Genomic DNA, 16,431 nt, shown 5'->3' with positions numbered 1-16,431 from the left:
CGGAGGCTGAGGCAGGAGAATGGCATAAACCCGGGAGGCGGAGCTTGCAGTGAGCTGAGATGCGGCCACTGCACTCCAGCCCGGGCGACAGAACCAGACTCTGTCTCAAAAAAAAAAAAAAAAAAAAAGAAAGAAAGAGAGAAGTTTATATCTTTGAATAATACAGGACAGCACCTCTCAACATTGTCAGAGTGCTGGTTTCCAGTAATTAAGAGTAACTGGTTTCCAGTAATTTTAAGTACCAAAACTTCAGATTATTTGCTTAAAGAAATAAATCCGAGCCTAACAGTTTCCATATATTTTGGGATTCCATTTGGCTTCATTGAATCAAAAGTAAAGAAGTTGCAGCTGACTGCTAGGAATTACCCAGTGGCCCATTTGATTATAGCTCATTGTCTATTTCCCACAACTTACAAAATGCTTTCCTGAATACTACACATCTCCAAGCGCCTACTCTTCTCCACGTATCCTTCCAACACTCAAAATTGTCCAATGTTATTTGTTTTACTTAAAGATCAAAGCATTTTTTTTGTTTACTTAATATTCAAAGACATCCATGAAAATGCATGAGAAAATGATGTGTTACAATAGAATGTATGTTGAAACCACTGATGTGGCTAATTTAGGGCGGCGGTGTTGAAAGTGTTATCTAGTGACCCGTAGGGGTCCCGTGACTCTTGTGGAGTGTCTGAGAGGAAATTGTTCTTATAATAATACTAAGACTCTAGTTACTTTGTTTACTTGCACTCTCTCAAATGTACAGTGGAGTTTTCCAGAAGCTACGTGATATGTGATATAACAATAGATTGATTATAGAAGCAGATATGAGAATTTGACTGTATCTATTAAACCAGTCATTAAAACGATGTACAAAAAATGTAAAACTCATTCAGTTAGCTTTGTTTTGGAAAATGTAGTTTTTTTTAAAAAATAATTCTCAGTTTCAACTTTTAATTTGGTAAATATTGGTTAACTCATAAACAAAAGTTCTTTGGGTCTTCTATAACTTAACGCTGTCAAAGGGTCCTGAGACCAAATGAGAATGCTTGTCTGGGGCTATTTTGCTTACCAACTCTAAGTTAAATTTCTTCCCTTTTCACATGCTGGCAATCATCTGATAGCTATGGACATAGCTTTCTCGCATGCCTGGAAACAGAACAAACCAGATTCAGGAGCATACCAGTCATTAGAGCTAGCAGATGAATGGAAATCAAACCAAGAGGAAGCTCTGGAAAGCAAATTTTTTTATTTTAATTAAAAACTTTGTTCCCAGAGCTGATAGATAGGTTGGTTTCTGTCCTATCATTTGATGTTCTTCTTACAGTAATCAAACAGTATATTATTTTCTAGTAGAACTCCTTTGTAAATAATAGTATACTAGCCAGTTTAGCTTGTTTTTTTCTTTTACCTAATGTGATTATCAGTGCTTTCTCTTCTAATGGTTCTTAATGTTCCTACATCAACCACAGACATTACGACTGAATTAGGATAATGTATGGCTAGAAAATAGGCCAAGAGTCACTGAGTCAAACTTTATGGTTTGTCTATGAAGTCAACCATGCATTTACTTCCTAACCCGGTTATACGTATATAATATGTATTTATTACTTTTTAGATGTCTTCTATTGACAATAGTAGCTTTGATATCTCCAAAGTCTATGCTTGTTTCATTAAATGACATAACCTTTCATTGAGCATAGTATTGAAAGATAATAATAAATGCTGTATTTTAACAGTGGAGATTTTTTAAGCTAGCTTATTATTTTAACAAAATAGTCACTTAATGTACTTCATCACGTAAAGGAAATTGCTTATGGTCATCAAAGCAGCAACTATGTTTTGTGATGTCACATTTTCCTCAAAATGGTTAGGATTTGGGAAATCAAAATTACATGGTTTATAAGCATCCATATTTAGGATTTATTTATGAAGCCCTATGCCTACTATATCAGTTTAATACAATTATAACCTAAAAGTTTGAAGTACTTTCACAGAAGTTTGTCAAACAAGATTCTGTTTGGAAAACAAAAGCCACCTTAAGTATTTCAGACAGAGGCTCTAATGTAGTGAAATAGTAGCAAAAGTGTTGGAAAACTGAAGGAACTAAAAAAGAAAGATGAGGATACCTTGAAATCGGTAACTGCAGAAAGTCACCAGCTCATCTAAGTTTGGAGGAGCAAAGGGTGTTCTGGGAGCTCCTGGAAGCTTCTGGAGCATTTTTTATGAACTGGTGTAATAGGAAGTCAAGGTCCCATATGCTCAGTGAGCCTGCAGAAGTCCAGTAACTCAGCCATAAGTAGTCACCTACCACTCCAATGTCAGAACCAGAAATGAATAGGAAAGAAATCACCTTCTCCTTTCCACCTTCTTTTTCCATGTGAATGCCTTCCATTGACAAAACCAAACAAGAAACCATCTATGAAAGGATTCTCAAAACCAACTTTTTCCAGCTCTCTTAGATATAAAGCAGAAGATGGAAGTACCATTATAAGGCTAGTCATCCAGTATCTGGTTCAAAAAGTTTAAAAAATGATTTTTTATATTACTCAGGGTGATAGATATTCTGAAATATGGAAAGAACTAGATTAGTTGTTTGTCTGTTTTTTTCTAAGATCTTAAACCATTTTTTTCACCACAATGATCCAGGTCCATGAATATATTTTTATCATTGTACTATCAGACAACTGCAACTCATTGAGGTTACCAATGTTCACGGGTAGCCCAGAGTAGAATCATGGTGAACAGAGAAAGACTGGCTGAGGGGAATATGAACATGCATCAGTAAAGGTTCAGTAAAGACATGATGAGTCCTAAGGTCAGGAGTGCCATAAACTAATTCAAGCATGCTACTTACTGTATCCAAATATCATTTTTTTATATGTAGCCACAAAACGGGTAAACTATCACCTCTATTCAGAAATTTGACAATGAAATTTAAGACAAGTAGCCAAGCTTGGCCAAACTTGAAAAACTTGGCCAAGCTTGAAAAACCTTAGCTATTACGATTACATTATTTGACCTGTCTCAAATTCTGAGCTAGTTCCGCCAAAGTCTCTCATTCAGTCTACTAGAAAGCATAAGAATAAATACCTATAATTTCATAACTTCTGTTGTCAAAGATCAGATGGTTGTAGATGTGTGGTGTTATTTCTGAGGCCTCTGTTCTGTTCCATTGGTTTATATCTCTGTTTTGGTACCAGTACCATGCAGTTTTGATTACTGTAGCCTTGTAGTATAGTTTGAAGTCAGGTACATGATGCCTCCAGCTTTGTTCTTTTTGCTTAGAATTTTCTTGTCAATGTGGGCTTTTTTTTGGTTTCATATGAACTTTAAAGTAATTTTTTCCAATTCTGTGAAGAAAGTCATTGGTATTGAATGGCATTGATCTATAAATTACCTTGGGCAGTATGGCCATTTTCACGATAATTGATTTTACCTGTCAATGAGCATGGAATGTTCTTCCATTTGTTTGTGTCCTCTTTTATTTCGTTGAGCAGTGGTCTGTAGTTCTCCTTGAAGAGGTCCTTCACATCCCTTGTAAGTTGTATTCCTAGGTATTTTACTCTTTTTGTAGCAATTGTGAATGGGACTTCACTCATGATTTGGCTCTCTGTTTGTCTCTTATTGATGTGTAGGAATGCTTGTGATTTTTGCACATTGATTTTGTATCCTGAGATTTTGCTGAAGTTGCTTATCAGCTTAAGGATATTTTGGTCTGAGATAATGGGGTTTTCTAAATATACAATCATGTCCTCTGCAAATAGGGACAATATGACTTTCTGTTTTCCTGATTCAATACCATTTATTTCTTTCTCTTGCCTGACTGCCCTGGCCAGAACTTCCAACACTGTGTTGAATAAGAATGGTGAGAGAGGGCATCCCTGTCTTGTGCCAGTTTTCCAAGGGAATGCTTCCAGTTTTTGCCCATTCAGTATGATATTGGCTGTGGGTTTGTCATAAATAGCTCTTATTATTTTGAGATACATTCTATCAATACCTAGTTTATTGAGAAATTTAGCATGAAAGGCTGTTGAATTTTGTCAAAAGCCTTTTCTGCATCTATTGAGATAATCATGTGGTTTTTGTCATTGGTTCTGTTTATGTGATGGATTACATTTATTGATTTGCATATGTTGAACCAGCCTTGCATCCCAGGGATGAAGCCAACTTGATTGTGGTAGATAAGCTTTTTGATGTGCTGCTAGATTCGGTTTGCCAGTATTTTATTGGGGATTTTGCATCGATGTTCTTCAGGGATATTGGTCTAAAATGCTCTTTTGTGTGTGTGTGTGTGTGTCTCTCCCAAGCTTTGGTATCAGGATGATGCTGGCTTCATAAAATGGGTTAGGGAGGAGTCCCACTTTTTCTGTTGATTGGAATAGTTTCAGAAGGAATGGTACCAGCTCCTCTTTGTACCTCTGGTAGAATTCGGCTGTGAATCCATCTGGTCATGGACTTTTTTTAGTTGGTAGGCTGTTAGTTATTGTCTCAACTTCAGAGCCTGTTATTGGTCTATTCAGAGATTCATCTTCTTCCTGGTTTATTCTTAAGAGTGTGTATGTGTCCAGGAATTTATCCATTTCTTCTAGATTTTCTAGCTTATTTGTATAGAGGTGTTTATAGTATTTTTTGATGGTAGTTTGTATTTCTGTGGGATCGGTGGTGATATCACCTTTGTCATTTTTTATTGCACCTATTTGATTCTTCTTTCTTTTCTTCTTTATTAGTCTTGCTAGCGGTCTATCAATTTTGTTGATCTTTTCAAAAAACCAGCTCCTGGATTCATTGTTTTTTTTTTTTTTTTTTTTGAAGGGTTTTTTGTGTCTCTATCTCCTTCAGTTCTGCTTTGATCTTAGTTATTTCTTGCCTTCTGCTAGCTTTTGAATGTGTTTGCTCTTGCTTCTCTAGTTCTTTTAATTGTGATGTTAGCGTATCAATTTTAAATCTTTCCTGCTTTCTCTTGTGGGCATTTAGTGCTGTAAATTTCCCTCTACACACTGCTTTAAATGTGTCCCAGAGATTCTGGTATGCTGTGTCTTTGTTCTCATTGGTTTCAAATAACATCTTTATTTCTGCCTTCATTTCATTATTTACCCAGCAGTCACTCAGGAGCAGATTGTTTAGTTTCCATGTACTTGTGTGGTTTCAAGTGAGTTTCTTAATCCTGAGTTCTAATTTGATTACACTGTGGGCTGACAGACAGTTTGTTGTGATTTTTGTTCTTTTACATTTGCTGATGAGTGCTTTACTTCCAACCATGTGGTCAATTTTGGAATAAGTGTGATGTGGTGCTGAGAAGAATGTATATTCTGTTGATTGGGGGTGGAGAGTTCTGTAGAGGTCTATTAGGTCTGCTTCATGCAGAGCTCTGTTCAAGTCCTGGATATCCTTGTTAACCTTCTGTCTCATTGATCTGTCTGATATTGACAGTGGGTTGTTAAAGTCTCCTGTTATTTTTGTTTGAGAGTCTCAGTCTCTTTGTAGGTCTCTAAGGACTTGCTTTATGAATCTGGGTCCTCCTGTGTTGGGTGCATATATATTTAAGATAGTTAGCTCTTCTCATTGAATTGATCCCTTTACTATTACATAATGGCCTTCTTTGTCTCTTTTGAACTTTGTTCATTCAAAGTCTGTTTTATCAGAGACTAGGATTGCAACCCCTGCTTTTTTTTGCTTTCCATTTGCTTGGTAGATCTTCCTCCATCCCTTTATTTCGAGCCTATGTGTGTCTTTGCACATGAGATGGGTCTCCTGAATACAGCACACTGATCGGTCTTGACTCTTTATCCAACTTGCCCATCTGTGTCTTTTAATTGGGGCATTTAGCCCATTTACGTTTAAGTTTAATATTGTTATATGTGAATTTGATCCTGTCATTATGATGTTAGCTGATTATTTTGCCTGTTAGTTGATGCAGTTTCTTCCTAGCATTGATGGTCTTTACAATTTGGCATGTTTTTGCAGTGGCTGGTACCAGTTGTTGCTTTCCATGTTTAGTGCTTCCTTCAGGAGTTCTTGTAAGATAGGCCTGGTGGTGACAGAATCTCTCAGCATTTGCTTGTCTGTAAAGGATTTTATTTCTCCTTCACTTATGAAGCTTAGTTTGGCTGGATACAAAATTCTGGGTTGTAAATTCTTTTCTTTAAGAATGTTGAATATTGGCCCCCACTCTCTTCTGACTTGTAGAGTTTCTGCCAAGAGATCTGCTGTTAGTCTGATGGGCTTCCCTTTGTGGGTAACCCGACCTTTCTCTCTGGCTGCCCTTAAGATTTTTTTCCTTTATTTCCAACCTTGGTGAATCTGACAATTACGTGTCTTGGGGTTGCTCTTCTCAAGGAGTATCTTTGTGGTATTCTCTGTATCTCCTGAATTTGAATGTTGGTCTGCCTTGCTAGGTTGGGGAAGTTCTCCTGGATAATATCCTGAAGAGTGTTTTCCAACTTGGTTCCACTCTCCCCATCACTTTCAGGTACACCAGTCAAATGTAGATTTGGTCTTTTCACACAGTCCTATATTTCTTGGAGGCTTTGTTCATTATTTTTCCTCTTTTTTCTCTAAACTTCTCTTCTCGCTTTATTTCATTAATTTGATCTTCAGTCACTGATACTCTTTCTTCCACTTGATCAAATCAGCTATTGAAGCTTGTGCATGCATCACATAGTTCTCATGCCATGGTTTTCTGCTCCATCGGATCATTTAAGGTCTTCTCTACACTGTTTATTCTAGTTAGCCATTTGTCTAATCTTTTATCAAGGTTTTTAGCTTCCTTGCTATGGCTTCTAACATCGTCCTTTAGCTTGGAGAAGTTTGTTATTACTAACCTTCTGAAGCCTACTTCTGTCAACTCGTCAAGGTCATTCTCCATCCAGCTTTGTTCCATTGCTGCCAAGGAGCTGCAGTCCTTTGGAGAAGAAGAGGTACTCTGGTTTTTAGAATTTTCAGCTTTTCTGCTCTAGTTTCTCCCCATCTTTGTGGTTTTATCTACTTTTGGACTTTGATGATGGTGACCTACAGGTAGGGTTTTGGTGTGGATGTTCTTTTTGTTGATGTTAATGCTGTTCCTTTCTGTTTGTTAATTTTCCTTCTATCAGTCAGGTCCCTCAGCTGCAGGTCTGTTGGAGTTTGCTGGAAGTCCACTTCAGACCCTGTTTGCCTGAGTATCACCAGTGGAGGCTGCCGAACAGCAAATATTGCAGAACAACCAATATTGCTGCCTGATCCTTCCTCTGGAAGCTTCATCCCAGAGGGGCACCCGCTTGTATGAGTTATCAGTCGGCCCCTACTGGGAGGTGTCTCCCATTTAGTCTACATGGGTGTCAGGGACCCACTTGAGGAGGCAGTGTGTCTATTCTCAGAGCTCAAACACTGTGCTGGGATAACCACTGCTCTCTTCAGAGCTGTCAGACAGGTACGTTTAAGTCTGTAGAAGTTTCTGCTGCCTTTTGTTCAGCTATGCCCTGCCCCCAGAGTTGTAGTCTACAGAGGCAGCAGGCCTTGCTGAGCTGTGGTGGGTTCTGCCCAGTTTGAGCTTCCCTGGCCACTTTGTTTACCTACTCAAGCCTCAACAATGGTGGATACTCCTCCTCCTGCCAGGCTGCTGCCTTGCAGGTCAATCTCAGACTGCTGCACTAGCAGTGAGCAAGGCTCTGTGGGTGTGGGACCTGCTGAGCCAGGCATGAGATATAATCTCCTGGTGTGCCGTTTCTAAGATCGTTGGAAAAGTGCAGTATTTGGGCAGGAATATCCATTATTCCACGTACAGTCTGTCACAGCTTCCCTTGGCTAGGAAAGAGAAATCCCCAGACTTCTTGTGCTTCCCGGGTGAGGCGATGCTCCGCCCTGCTTTGGCTCACCCTCTGTGGGCTGCACCCACTGTCCAACCCGTCCCAGTGAGATGAACCAGGTACATCAGTTGAAAATGCAGAAATCACCTATCTTCTGTGTTGACCACCGTAGGAGCTGCAGACTGGAGCTGTTTCTATTCGGCCATCTTGGAATGGACAGATAAATTATTTTCTTAACTGAAATATAATTTTTCAAGAAATATAAATTTAAAATCCGTATTTTTTTTTTTTTGAGACAGAGCCTCTCTTTGTTTTCTAGACGGGAGTGCAATGGCACAATCTTGTTTCACTGCAACCTCTGCCTCCCGAGTTCAAGCGATTCTCCTTCCCCAGGAGAATCCCAAGTAGCTGGGATTACAGGTACCCTCCACCACACCTGGCTAATTTTTGTATTTTTACTAGAGACGGGTTTTGTCATATTGGTCAGGCTAATCTTGATCTCCTGGCCTCAGGTGATCCACCTGACTCGGCCTCCCAAAGTGCTGGGATTACAGGCATGAGCCACCTAGCCCAGCCCTTTCTTTTCTTTCTGTTCTTTTCTCCTTCTTTTTTTTTTCTGTTCTTTTCTCCTTCTTTTTTTTTTTTTTTTTTTTTGAGTAAAACCCATATCTAATTTCTTGGCATTTTCAATAATATAGGTTACACATTTTAGTTTCATAAATAAGATTTCATAAATGAGATTTAAGCCTTAGTAATTATATTGTTTAGGATGCATTTTCAATATAGAAAGTTTTAATTTTAATTCTGTTAATTCCAGTTTGGGGAAGATTCTTTAGGAGTAACTATTGTCTCTCTGCAGTCAGGAAAACCTAAAATTAAACTTTGCATAATATGGAATGCTCATAAACAGAATTGTCATGGTAATCCACCCTTAAACTTTGTCATTATTATTTTTAGACAACATTAGCTATTGTGACAGAATTAAGGAAATAATCACCTTTGATGTAATCTTGACTCATGCTAGAGATTTTCAGATTTAACTTGTGCTATTGCTATTCTAGGGCAATATTTCCTTCCCCCACCCCTGGGAAAGTAACTTTTTGAAATGTATGACTCAAGTAAATGTTGGACCTGATGCAATTATAGGACTGCACACATCCCTGTAGCAGGGAAGGTAATAGTGTATCATTAAATAACAAATATGGGTAACCTGCAGCTTTTGCTGTCTTCTTATTTTTCAAGATGCTCATATTTTTGGATGAGTCAAGCTTTATTCCAAATTACTGCAGACTGAATATTATCAGTTTTCTTGAAGTAATAGGAAGATTTTTTGTTGTTGTTTTTGTTGTTTTTATTTTTTTGAGTCAGGGTCTCACTCTGTCACCCAGGCTGGAGTGCAACAGTGTGATCTCGGCTCACTGCAACCTCCGCCTCCTGGGTTCAAGCAATACTGCTGCCTCAGCCTCTCAAGTAGCTGGAATTACAGGCATCTGCCACCACGCCTGGCTAATTTTTGTATTTTTAGTAGCGATGGGGTTTTACCATGTTGGCCAGGCTGGTCTTGAACTCCTGACCTCAAGTGATGCACCCCACTCAGCCTCCCAAAGTTCTGGGATTACAGGCGTGAGCCACCACGCCTGGCCAGTAATAGGTAGATTTCATTTTGCTCAGCAGAGTCAGATCCTTAACAAGAAAAAAAAAAAAGCTTTTAAGTAGTATCGGTACTCTCTAGTTTCTGTCCTGGTCTGTTTCAGTTATGATCACCCTGCAATTTTTAACATCTATAGTATTCTAAATATGAAGTTCCTTAAAATTCACAACTTTGATGACTTTCTTCTCTATTTAACTTCAGAGGCCCATGCCAGGGATCTAGGAATTTTTTTTTTTTTTTTAAGATGGAGTCTTACTCTGTTGCCAGGCTCAGGCTGGAGTGCAGTGGCATGACCTTGTCTCACTGCAACCTCCACCTCCTCGGTTCAAGCAATTCTCCTCGCTTTGCCGCCATAGTAACTGGGACTACAGGCGTGCACCACCACATCCAGCTAATTTTTGTATCTTTAGTAGAGACAGGGTTTCACCATGTTGGCCAGGATGGTCTCGATCTCCTGACCTCATAATCCTCCTGCCTTGACCTCCCAAAGTACTTGGATTACAGGCATGAACCACCACACCTTGCCAGACCTAGGAATTTTCTATTCCTCTGACTAAAATTTGGTTTTCCCCTCTTGACTTCCCTATTGTGAAAGTTAATTGAATATGTCAACTCTCCTGGCTAATGAATGACCACATAGCTGGTATAACATTATTTCTGAGTGTGTCTGTGAGGGTGTTTCCAGAAGAGATTAGCATTTGGATCAGTAGATTGAATAAAGAAGATCACCCTCACCAATGCAGATGGGCATCATATAATCTGTTGTGGGCCTGTACAAAAAGGTGGAAGAAGGGCAAATCCACTCTCTCCTCTTGAGTGAGGACATTAATTTTCTCCTGCCTGATGACAGGTGCTTATGGTTCTTGGGCCTTCAGACATGACTGGGACTTACATCATTGGTTTCCCTGGTTCTCGGACTTTTGGGGTTGGATTGAAACTACACTACTGGCTTCCTGGGCCTCCAGCTTGCAGATGGCAGATGGTGGGACTTCTCAGCTTCCATAATTGTATGAGCCACTCCCTCATAATAAATCATTTTCTATATATGTATTTATAGCCATTTTGTTCTGTTTTCTGAAGAACCCTGACTAATACACCAGTTGTCCCTGACTTCCATTGAGGGGCCATGACATTCTGGGAAACAGTACTTCATTCTTGTAAGTGGAGCATGTAAAATAGATGAAGTCAGTGAGTGCATACCAACCCCTGAGCTAGTGACTATAAAGATGTGACCATTTGACCTCTGTCACCATATGAAATTCCCGAACTTTTGTAAATAATTTGAGATACAGACTCTCTTCTCCTCTGGTTAGCAGCAAGTGCAGGTGTCACACCTGGAGCTGGCTCATTCATATTGCTACTGTGAAGAATGCCACTTGCAGTTGAAACTGATACATGAAGAACAGCGGGACTAAGAGAATGGGGGGGCCTCATTAAAGCACAATTAAAAGCTGTCTTTTCTCTGAACTTCTCAATTATGTGAGCTTATACAACCTCAATATTGTTTAAGTCAGTTTGAGTTAGCTTTTCATGTAGTATTCACAACAAGAAACATCCTTATATATGTTACAGGTCCTAGGTCTGGCTACAAATAGTTTCATACTCTAGCTATAAACTTTCACATTTCTAGCTTTCCTACTTTCTCAGTCCTACTAGACTATTAAAAATAAAAGAAACATTTGAAGAAAAAAAATTTGGGGCAACTGATAAATCTCTCAACCTTTGTTAGATTAAATAGTTGATAAAAAAGATAATGACAAGAAGAAATTGCATGATTATATAAGGCTAAATCAATAGATATACGAGAAGCTTTAAAGTTTTATATCCACAAGAGAAGACTATAACTTATTTAGGTGCCCATGAAATACCAAAAAGAGACAGAAAAAAATAAACTCATGTACTTAGACTGAAAGGAATACTTCAATACATTTCTGAAATCAAAAATTCATATTTTCTGACCATGATAGAATTAACTGGATATTAATTTAAAAGTATTAGATGGGAATAAAATATCATTTAAACGTTCAAAGCAAAATCTCCTATCTTAGACAATGATAAAAATAATATAATCTGAGACAATTTTGAAACAGGAATAGAAAGAATACAAGGCATTAGCATTTTTTTTTTTTTTTTTTTTTTTTTTTTTTGAGTGTAGACTAAACTTACCTCAGGGAATATTGGTGGTAAAAAAAAAAAAAGTTTATTACTAAAAATAAAGAGAGTTTTAAGTAGGAAGCAAAAATAGAGGAAAAAAATTCTAAATATAAAAATGAAAGTGGAATTGATAATCCAAAACTTTTAATTTAAAAATAAATGTGTAATGTAGCAGCTATATCATAGGCACATTTTATTAAGAATGATGTCAAAGACAAGCATTATTAAGGATGGAAAAAAAACCAAAAAAGACATGGAGAAAGTTAACAGTATGAAATTATGTTGTACTAATAAGTCTGAAAATTCTGGTCACATGGTAACTTGGAGCATGCCAGTCTTTGTATACAAATAAATTTTTCCTGCACTCTGGACTAACTGTGCTTTCTACATGGAATCTCTTTCCTTGGATTTTTGATGGTTTCTTCTTGTCAGTGATATCTCAGCTTAAAAGTCACTTTCTCAGAGAGGTTTTTGTTTTGTCTACCCATAGCTTCTCAAAATCCCTCAGCCTGCCACTCAGCATAATATCACACTCTTTTAATTTCACCTGGGCATTTATCATTAGCTGATATTTTAACATTTTATGTGTTGGTTTATTATCTGTCTTCTGAGAATATGTTTCTTTCATATGTAAGGACATACAGAAGATTCTTTGTGTCTTTATTACCCAATGCACATAGAACAATGACACATAGTTGGTATCAATAAAGGTCTTAAGTAAATAGATTTTTAGGAAAATAAACATGAGAAGAATCAAAAAATATATCCAATAATCATGATGTTACCTCAAAAAAATAGTTCCAGGCATGACAGTTTGCTGTCAAACACTTTCAAGCTTTCTATAACTCAAAACTCTTCATGTTATGTAGAATGTTCCATAGCCCAGAAAATGGGCTATCAATTGATCAGATAATTATATGCTTAGAAAACCTAAAATAATACATTTTAAAATTCTTAAAACCAGAAAAAATATGTCAAGCATTCAGATACAAAATAAATAAATAAAAATTTATATATTAGCAATAACCATTTAGGAGATAAAATTTCAATTAACATATCAAAGGATGTTGTTGAAGATGCACAAGGTTATTCTTAAATTTACTTAAGTGTACAGGAAAGAAAAATTTATAAAATACCAGTGGAGGGCTGCTGGTTTTTAAATGGATGAGGATTTTTTCATAGTTTTAAAAATGCTTCCAAAAATAGTAGTAGTTAAAATTGTGGAATTTGTTATGAAAATAATATGGAAGTGGTGGAAGAAGGTACTTATTAGTAGGACAGTTGCTAGTATACAAGTATACAGTGTTTGGTGGCGGAAGGATAAGATCTTAACGAGAAAGACTGTTTCCAACAATTTTGGGGAAATATTGCCTACTTGGAGATAAAAATATATATGTTACATTCACCTCTTATACTATAAACCAAAGATTGCAAACTGGTGACCACCCTTGTACTATAACTGGGCCACAAATGTATATGGTTTGTTGCATCGTATTATAAAACTCAAAAAAATTTAACACAAACTATAAATTTTTTTTTTGTTTTCTGTTTTTTAATGTGGGAGGAAAAAGTAAAACAGAAGATACAGCAACACTGGACTCACATTCCCAGATGGCAGCATTTGGCAAGAACAGAGGAGTGACAGCTCCCCTGGTGCTCTGCAATTCGGCACAATTCTTCCCACCTCCTGTTTTATGCCGGTTTGCCTCACACATTTATGTGAATGGCTCCATTCCCGTAGCCATTTGAGATTCAAAACTTCAGGTGGGTCAAGAGTTGGTTACAAAAGATAAAACTCAGAAATAAGTGAGAAGAAGATGCAGGTGGATATTTAACTGATTCTCATGAAATGGTGTAAGCCAATTCAATCTTGTATAACTCTTAGGTTATTTTTAAAAATTAGTAGTAGCCTCCAATGTTCAGAGGTGGATGAAGTTTAACTACTTCCCCACAACGTATCAGGTTATAAAGAAAGCAATTGCAGATCAAATTCTGCCACCCATACATCCATTGGAAAGCATGCAAAAAAATCTCACTAGGGATCACGGCTTGGTGCCATCCTTAAGTGAGGATATGACTCTCTGAATTCTTGTGGAAGTGTCTCTGAAATCTTTTATTCAATGTTTGTGTCTCCCATACCATTAATTTCTTTTTTTTCTTTTTTGAGACGGAGTCTTGCTCTGTCGCCAGGCTGGAGCGCAGTGGCCGGATCTCAGCTCACTGCAAGCTCCTCCTCCCGGGTTTATGCCTTTCTCCTGCCTCAGCCTCCCGAGTAGCTGGGACTACAGGCGCCCGCCACCTCGCACAGCTAGTTTTTTGTATTTTTAAGTAGAGACGGGGTTTCACCGGGTTAGCCAGGATGGTCTTGATCTCCTGACCTTGTGATCCGCCCGTCTCGGCCTCCCAAAATGCTGGGATTACAGGCTTGAGCCACCGCGCCCGGCCCATACCATTAATTTCATCAATAAGCACCAATTTCATCAAAGATAAAGTAGATGCAGTACATATAGTCTTTGAAATGTGGCCTTTCTGATTAAATGCTAAATAATCACCTTTTGTATCAGCATTCCTGATTAGGGCAAATGCTCTCATATAAAGCATAAGTTAAATCAATTGTCCCTTAAATAATAGCACATTGCCTATGCCAAAGTTTAAAATATAAATTATAGAGACCACAACATTGGTGTTTTGAACAGAAGTACTTTCTGAACATAGAAGAAATGGAAGAAATTACAAAGGAAAAGGATAACGTTTTTGACGTCACAAAATTGGCAAGCTTTTGCATATCAAAAATACCTTAAACAAATAAAAAGGGAAGAAAAAATTGTTTGAAAATATTAGTAGCAAATATTTCCTAAGCGAAATTTCTCTCTTGTTCTATTATATACAATAAAACATGATTCAAAACTTTATATATGTGTGTGTACATATATGTGTGTATATATGTATATATATAAACAAAAGATTGCAAACTGGCTACCACCCTTGTACTATTATTTATTTTTATATATATATACACACACACATGTGTATATGTATTTCTGTTTTCCTCTTAGTGTTTTTGTATGTTACCTTATTATACAAGAATGGTTAAATGGATTTTCACTGAATATGTAGAGTATAGAAGTTGCTCTGGAAGAAGTGCTTTCTTTCACTCTAGCACTCTCATCTTGCATCTATGCTATGTTACTGTGGCTGCCGATTCTCTTGAAGGTTACTCTGCTGACCAGATTGTCCCCTGATCACCAGTAGTGAAAACTCATCTTGATCTTGGGCAACAAAAACTTTCTCCTGCAGTGCAAGTGACTATTTTTCTGTTTTGTTTTTTGATGGGAAGGGCAGTGTTTTTTGTTTTTTGTTTTTTGTTTTCTTTTTTGGAGTGTGGGGAGCAGCATGCACCAGTTATCCACCACTCACTGAGAGGTACCTTTTCTCGACATAGGAGGATGCCACAAACACTGTCATGGATACTGAAAGCTCCTAAAAGTAGCTTATCTTTCTTCATGGTTGTTGTTGTTGCTACTTGCACAGTGAACAGAGGTGCTCAGCAGCCACCATGGTCAGGGGTAGCTTTACAATAACATCTTGGTTTCAGCACAATGCCTCCAGCCCCAGAGAGTGAAGAAAGACCCTTCCTCCCCCAGAGAAAGACCCACCTCATTTCTTAATCTACTACTAACCACTTCCCAGAATGATTCATCTTGAGAGAATTCTTTCTTTTATCAAAAAAGAGGGGTTCTGCACCAAGGTTCAACTGGTAATCATAACATTGCTCTACATGGATGCATTTCCCAAAATCTGTGTTATTCAGTCATGCAGTGGACATCTGTTGTTTATGCCTGCCAAAAATTCATTTCCCTTTCTTTTGAAATGATGCCCTGAACTTGTACTGGAAAAGCTACTTCTTCACTATTGGCAGCCATAGAACTGCCAATCAAGATGTCCCCATTTCTCCTAGCCAAGGGATAGACATGTGACCCAAGTGATACCATCAGATGCTTTTCTCTCCTTGAAATTTGGAGCTCATGTGAAATGCAGAAAAAGATGGAAAAAGCAGTTTGTGATGATTAATCCCAGCTGGCCGTGACTGTCCATTAGTTTCTCCTCTCCCCAGAGATACTTTGTCTCATGACTTCTTCAAGACTGACCCTAAGACTGTGTAAAGGTGTCCTATATTCTCCACTCCTCTTATACATTCCTATGTGCTTGTTAGGCCGAGCTGATTTCTGTTTCTTGCACCTAAGGAATCCTAACTGATACAAGTTCTACCCATGATTGCACTTTTATGTAAGTATATTATTTTCCCAAATTTCCTGTTACTAGTTTTCACCTGTTTACCAGGATAGAACTGTCAAATAATTCTACCATCTTACCAATATCATCTGTCTACCTGGTCTACTTTTCTCATGAGATGTTGGATGTAATACCAGTGTAGGGAACAGCACAGGATCACACCTGAAATGTGGTTATTGAGGTCAAATGACTGCCATGATTCATTTTCAATCAAAATGAGTAGTTTTACTTTTGTATTTTATTGCATCAACTTGAACGCACTCTGATTCCTTGACAGAAAGAGAAGAGAATATGAATTAAAGAAAGAACCAGTGACATGGGGGTTCTCCTTTCCCCTCTTGTTGCAACCTGGAAGGAATCAATAGGCCAATGCAGTTATAAACAGAGCTAAGGTTTCTGAGTTCTGGGGTAAAATATTGAATTTATCTTTGAGAAAGATACTCCTCTGTTTGGAGTTAGACTTCCTAGAAGTGTCTCTTTAAACATACAGGTCTAAGCCAAAAAACTACCCATTATTCTTGGAAAAGTAATTTTCATATTTTTACGTTA

The 16,431-nt window shown here is 37.8% G+C and overlaps 1 long non-coding RNA gene across 2 annotated transcripts in view; it reads left to right on the top strand.

The window, feature by feature from the left end:
* LOC111554990 overlaps positions 1-11,127 on the top strand; it is a 13,931-nt gene extending 2,804 nt beyond the window's left edge. The window contains exon 3 of one of the 2 annotated variants that reach the window (XR_002735381.2): positions 10,286-11,127. This is a non-coding gene — a long non-coding RNA (uncharacterized LOC111554990). Of the gene's footprint in view, positions 1-7,091; positions 7,132-10,285 lie in introns of those variants that run through there. The other variant, XR_002735382.2, reaches the window with a different exon arrangement.
* The last annotated feature ends 5,304 nt before the right edge of the window (positions 11,128-16,431 follow it).

Source organism: Piliocolobus tephrosceles, chromosome 5 (assembly GCF_002776525.5).
Source record: "Piliocolobus tephrosceles isolate RC106 chromosome 5, ASM277652v3, whole genome shotgun sequence".
NCBI classification, from domain to species: Eukaryota; Metazoa; Chordata; class Mammalia; order Primates; family Cercopithecidae; genus Piliocolobus; species Piliocolobus tephrosceles.
Note: the sequence above shows the minus strand (reverse complement) of the source record. Positions and strands in the feature narration are given on the sequence as shown.